The sequence below is a fragment of the Brassica napus genome, chromosome C3, assembly GCF_020379485.1.
Source record: "Brassica napus cultivar Da-Ae chromosome C3, Da-Ae, whole genome shotgun sequence".
Lineage (NCBI taxonomy): Eukaryota > Viridiplantae > Streptophyta > Magnoliopsida > Brassicales > Brassicaceae > Brassica > Brassica napus.
This window is the reverse complement of record NC_063446.1, coordinates 44,107,835-44,114,153: the sequence shown is the minus strand read 5'-3', so window position 1 is coordinate 44,114,153 and position 6,319 is coordinate 44,107,835. Positions and strand designations below refer to the sequence as shown.

At 36.8% G+C, this 6,319-nt stretch overlaps 1 long non-coding RNA gene across 1 annotated transcript; it reads left to right on the top strand.

Moving 5' to 3' along the window:
• The first annotated feature begins 4,092 nt into the window (after nt 1-4,092).
• LOC125584422 lies at nt 4,093-6,033 on the top strand. The gene is made up of 3 exons (XR_007321364.1): nt 4,093-4,618; nt 5,024-5,081; nt 5,607-6,033. It is a non-coding gene; the product is annotated as an uncharacterized LOC125584422 (long non-coding RNA).
• The last annotated feature ends 286 nt before the right edge of the window (nt 6,034-6,319 follow it).

The window sequence follows — 6,319 nt, the reverse complement described above, 5'->3', positions numbered from 1 at the left end:
AGTAAGCTTCAACCGCCATCCCCTTTTGACGACATGTTGCAAGCTATGTCTTCAGACGTAGCCACCCGCTGTCTGTTTTTGATTGAGTATCAGACACGGATGTGTTCTCACAGTTCTGAAGCGTTCTCCGAGTGAGTCAGATTTGACCTTAACACTAGATCAATAGTCAGTTTGATCCACGAGATGACCAACGCATTGTTGGCACACCAATATTCAAAATCTGCCGAATCCTCAGTTGGTTGAGGTATCGACCCATCAGCAAAGCCGGACTTCTTTTGAGCCTTGAGAGCCAAGTGTATGCTTGCAGCCCACTCATCATAGTTTGGACCATGCAACGCTGGTTGAGAGATCACGTATCCTGGATTTTCTCCAGTCGAGAGATCATATGGAGAGATTGTTCTTCGTGTTGTTTCAACCTTCACAATTTCAGCCATCATTACATAAGATTATCGTCTCAGATTTAGAAAAGAACCAGATCAAAAGAAAGATGAACAATAAGAGTCAGGGAGAAAGAAGAGGATCGAACAAAGCCTTTTTGTATATGGCTATTGCTCTGATACCATGTCAAAAAACTCAAGGTGTATAAAGTTTCTTCTTGTGCTTCTCATTAAAGTGACTAGAGAATGAAAGTGTTCAACCTAGTTTTAGGTCTTGAACACAACAGCTTAATAAAGAGTCTTTCCTTTATTGATGTTTAGAAAACTTCTCAAAAACTAAACACATGCTATTATTCTTCCTTTAGTGCCTTATTCTCTCTTATGATTCATCACACACGATGATCACTATAATAGGTTAGTAATGATATATATTAGATCAAATTTATGTGAGAGGTTTTATACAATTGGTTGTATAACAATAGTCTATTGAATTTTGTATAAACCGGATTTGATTCTGCAGACCAACATAAACCAATGTATGTTTGGTACTGAAACACGTCAATTTAGGTGAAGTTTTTTTACTTTAATTAAGTTGGTCTAGTAATGTTATTAAATAATGGTATTAATAGCCAGTGGCATAAACTTATAATTATTTAAGTTAAATGAGAGCTAATTTGTAATTGTACTTCAGTTTTAATAGTTTTAATAGATTAGATAGTTTCTTAGAATTATGAAAACTCTTTCTTGGCTATCCTTCAAATCACAAGGGTTACCGATGTCTCAATCTCAAAACAAACAGAATCATCCTTTCTCGTCATGTGGTATTTTATGAAACCACATTCCCAGCTGCACAAAAAACCTCCTCAAACACAAACTCTTATCAATTCCTTGATATCAGCGACAGCCTATCACCCTTGTTTACTTCAATCTTACAAAGGTCTACCACAAAATCAGCCTCTCGGAAACACAGCTCCTTCTGCTTTAGCTCCTCCCGCACCTCCACCTCAATCCTCTCAAGTTGAGCCTCCACCTGCGAGAATGACTACTCGAGGATAGTTAGGCATTGTCAAACCTCAAAAGATATTCACTCTCATGGTATCCTCTGTCTCTCGTATTCCGGCCACTTACCAAAAAATTTGATTTATCCTAACTCGAAACCATCAATGGTTGAGGAGTACGATGCTCAGATTAAAAATAAGATTTGGGGGTTGGTTCCTAGGCCTCTTGGTGCTAATGTTATTAACTTTATGTGGTTTTACAAGCACAAATGTGATGCAGGTGGAGCAATCAGGCGCAATAATCAAGACTTGTGGCTAATGGAAAAACACAGGAAGAAGGCATTGACTTTGATGAAACCTTCAGCCCAGTAGTGAAGCCTGCTACAATCCGCACCGTCTTCAATATTGCTCTAAGTCATGGTTGGGACCTCAAACAGCTTGATGTAAAGAACACTTTCCTTCACGGTACTACATCTGAGACAATATATATGCATCAGCCTCCAGGTTTTGTTGACAAGCACAAACCTCATCATGTCTGCAAACTCAGCAAGGCCCTTTATGGCTTGAAGCAGGTGCCTCGAGCCTGGAATGCACGCTTCAGTCAGTATGTCAAGCAACTTGGTTTCGTCACAAGCAAATTGATTCATCACTCTTTGTTTACACACAGAACAATGACATTTCTTACCTTTTGTTATACGTCGATGATATAATTTTGACAAATTCTAGCAAGACTCTCTTGGACCAGATTACATCAAGCCTAAAGAAAGAGTTCCCAATGTCAGATCTAGGACGTCTGAAGTTCTTTCTTGGCATCAAGGTTGACTACAACAAGGCGGGTATCTATCTGTCTCAGACACAGTATGGAACAGAAATCATAGCCCGTGCAGGAATGACAGAATGCAAACCTGTGTCAACTCCAGCTGACGTCAACGCTACTCTCTGCTGAAACCGGAGATCGCATCGACAATCTAAAACAATACCGCAGTCTAGCAGGAGTACTTCAGTATCTGAATTTCACTAGGCCAGACATTGCATATGCTGTCCAACAAGTATGCTTCTTCATGCATGATCCATGCCAACAACACTTGACTGCACTCACACGAATCATACGATATGTACAGGGCACTAAGGGACACAGTCTTCAGTTATACCGGTCCTCTAATGATACTTTGACAGCCTATTCGGATGCTGATTGGGTCGGATGCCAGACACCCGCCACTATACATCCAGATATTGTGTGTATCTTGGAGAGAACCTGATATCCTGGTCATCAAAGAGACAGCAGACAATATCAAGATCAAGTGCCGAAGCAGAATATAGAGGGGTAGCAAACACAGTAGCTGAAACGTGTTTTCTAAGAAACCTGCTTCTTGAGCTACATTTTCCAATAAAGAAAGCAACACTCATCTTTTGTGACAATGTAAGCTCGGTTCACTTAGCCTCCAATCCTATAAAGCATCAAAGAACGAAGCATGTCGAACTTGATCTACACTTTGTCCGCGAGAAAGTCGCCCTTGGTCAGGTGAAAGTGCTTCATGTACCATCATCTTATCAGTACGCAGACATATTCACAAAAGGCTTGCCTTCCTCACTCTTCATCGCATTTAGAAGCAGTTTAACCGTCTGTTCCGCTGCCGATCAAACTGAGGGAGGGTAAAAGAATGAATATTCTAATATTCTTATTTTGTTGTACTTAATCAATGTAGTTACGAAAATATAGAGAGATCATTATCTCGTGTAACAACTTCCTGTATATATCCTCTTATACGTAAGCTTAATGAGATCAAGGGATTACATTCAAACTTTCATGTAGTTGGCATTACTTCTGAACACCTCGAATATGTCCACGCCATGATTCGTTACGTTGAAAGGTATGTGATGGTGGCTCATCCACCTATCGTAGAGCTTAAGTAAGCTTTCCTCGCTCTCGAGCTCATCTTCTTGGTATTGAAACCAAGAAACGGTGCAGAGAATGAAGAACAGAAAGAGAAATGTGAAAATGTGTTGTTTAGTCATATTTTTTTCTTCCTTCGAAAGTGTTACTTGATTGAACGTGATGGTAGATTTATTTATAGGAGGAGGAGCCTGGGACTATAGGTGCATGAACCAACTATGAGGAGGATTAAATGCGCTAATGACTTTTGTTTTGGGTCATAAATTCTCCCATGTATCATGTCAGTTGATAAAAAATTGGCAAAAACCATGAAGTTGGCAAAAGTTTACATTTTCAAATGTCTTGTTGAGTTCCAATCTCTAGGATCCGAAGGATCCGAACCAGGACACCCCCAAACGCTCATATGCCTACCTAAAAAACAAAGAGATTTGGGTACAAGTACTTTTCAATTTTTATTTTTTTGAATTTTTATTTGTTTTCCATATATTTATAAATTTCCTATTTTCTAATTTTTATCGATTTCTACAATTTATTAATTTTATTTATATTTTTTGAATTTTTAAATTTTTTTTTTTTTTTTTATTTTTGGTTTTTATTATTTTCTACTTATTTTTTTCTTAATTTTAATCGATTTTAACAATTTATTTCTATTTTTGTTATAATTTTTTGAATTTAGAAAGTTATTTTTATTATTATTATTATTTGAATTTATGAACTTCATTTTATTTTTCTTGATTTTTTCCTGAATTTGTATCAATTTTTAGAATTTATATTGAATTTTTATCTAATTTATTTGTTTTTTTATTAATTAAAATAATCAAAAAAAATTAAAGCAAATCTCCACGTCGTCATCGATTTTACCTGTTAATGAACACTAACCGATAGCAATTGGGACAACGAGTAAATTAGTTCCGATGTTAATATATAGGACTCACGTATTTTTATTTCAAATGAATTTTCCGGTTCGTAAATTTACGTTAAGCTAAACCGAAAGTTATTGGTAAAGAAAATTTACAAACCGACAATTCCGATCAGAACCGTAAACGGAACAGCTTGACCACATTTGAAATTGAAAGGAGTGTTCCCGAGAGGAGAGGGGCTAAAAAGAAAAACGAGTGAATTCAAATTGGCGTTTCTCAAGCTTTTGACGTATCTTCCCAAAAATACACTCATTTTTCTTCCAATCCAATCCCCCACCAAAATCCCCACAAACCATCAATCCATTGCCGCCGGGAAAAAACCCAAAACGACGTTCTCTTCACCATTTTCCATGCTGGGATCGTCTTCATCTCTACACCACCATTATTACTACAGCTGGAAACAGAAATCTCTGGGATTCTTTGTACCAAGTCAGTACCTTTGATTTTTGTTTTCTCTAAAGTTTGTGTCTTTGATTTGTTGTGATTATCAATCGTGTTTCTTCTTCTTCCTCCCCTCCCCACCAGTTTAGTAGCTCTGTACAATCGTCATGGAATCGAAATGATTGGGCTTGATGACGCTACGCTGCCTCCAAATTAGATTTTTGTTTCCGACATTTGTATTGTAATGTTTTTCATTTCCGCTTGGGTCTGAATCTGATTGTGTCTCCAGGAGATTCCATGATCTCTTATGTTGATCGAGTCTGATGGAAATTTGGGTCTTAACAAAAAAAATCGAAGAATCAGTTTACAAATTGAGTTTCTTTTTAGATTTTGTTCTCGAGTTGAAGCTCATTTCATTACAAAATGTTCATAGATATTGTGTTACGGATGCAGGAAGAAGGTGCTAAGGACACTTCTCACAGATTCTAAACGAACGAGTATGTCAAATTAGGTACATTTGGATTGTGTTTTGTCTCTATTGGAATTTGGTACACTTCATGCTTTTTATGCTTAAAGGTCTATGAGATTTCAGGTATCTGATGATGAGGATGATTCTTTTCAAAAACTGCCCATCTTCAGATTCCTCAAGATTAGGCGCTTTGTTTTTTGTTCTGTGTTTGGGGGCTTAATTCCATTTGCCAAGTAGAAATTCAGTGATATACCAATTTCTAGGTTAGAATAAGCCATCTTGTCAGTTATATAAGTAGTACATGGACCTTTATGCCAAAGAATAAGCCATCTTGTCGGTTGTTTTTCTCGTCACCAACCCGACCAACTCTTTTTCCGGACGTTGCATTGTCCAGGAAATGAATTGCTCTTATTCCTCTGATACCATTTGATTCGGTTTTGGTAACTAGAAAGAAACAACAATTATATTAAGATAGAACGGTGCTTATAAGCTTGAGAGATATTAGAAACTCTCACCTCCCATGAACATGGTGATCTAATAATCTTAACTTCTTTTTAATTCTCGCAGTTTTTGATACTTGTATACTGCTAATGACTACTTAGAATAAAGGACACATTAATCAAGCCCACAATCACTCTTACCCATCAACCACTGGTGATGGGACTTGGCAATAGCATACGTATCAATATCTGTTACAGAAAGATCTCTTGCTTATGTTGGTATCTTGGTTTTAAATAGCCATCGCTTTGGTCGCCATGGCGCGAGGCGAGGTGTAGCGGTGACCTCGTCGCTTCATCATCTCAAAGCCAAGCGAGGTACACATAGCGATCGCTATTGAACGCTTTAGTAGTACTCCCTCCGTTCCTAAAATATCTATATTCTAGAGAAAATTTTTGTTTCAAAAAGATACATATTTTATATTTCCAATGTAATTTTTGTCAACTAATAATGAGAAATTGTGAAGTCCAAGAACATTAATTGCATTTTTTTAAGATCTTATTGGTTTAAAAATATAAGAAATATAAAATTACAAAAAATTATACATTTATAGTTAAGTTTTGATATGTTTTATTAAAAAGTGTGGAAATTCTAAAACATGGATCTTTTAGGAACTGAGGGAATATAAATTTTAATATGTTTTATTGAAAAGTGTGAAAATTCTAAAACATGGATCTTTTAGGAACGGAGGGAGTAGTTCCTAAGGCGTTTATAGCGAAGCTTCATTGATTTTTGACAAACCAACTTGGTTTGTACAGATTTAGGTTATTAAACCGAGGCCC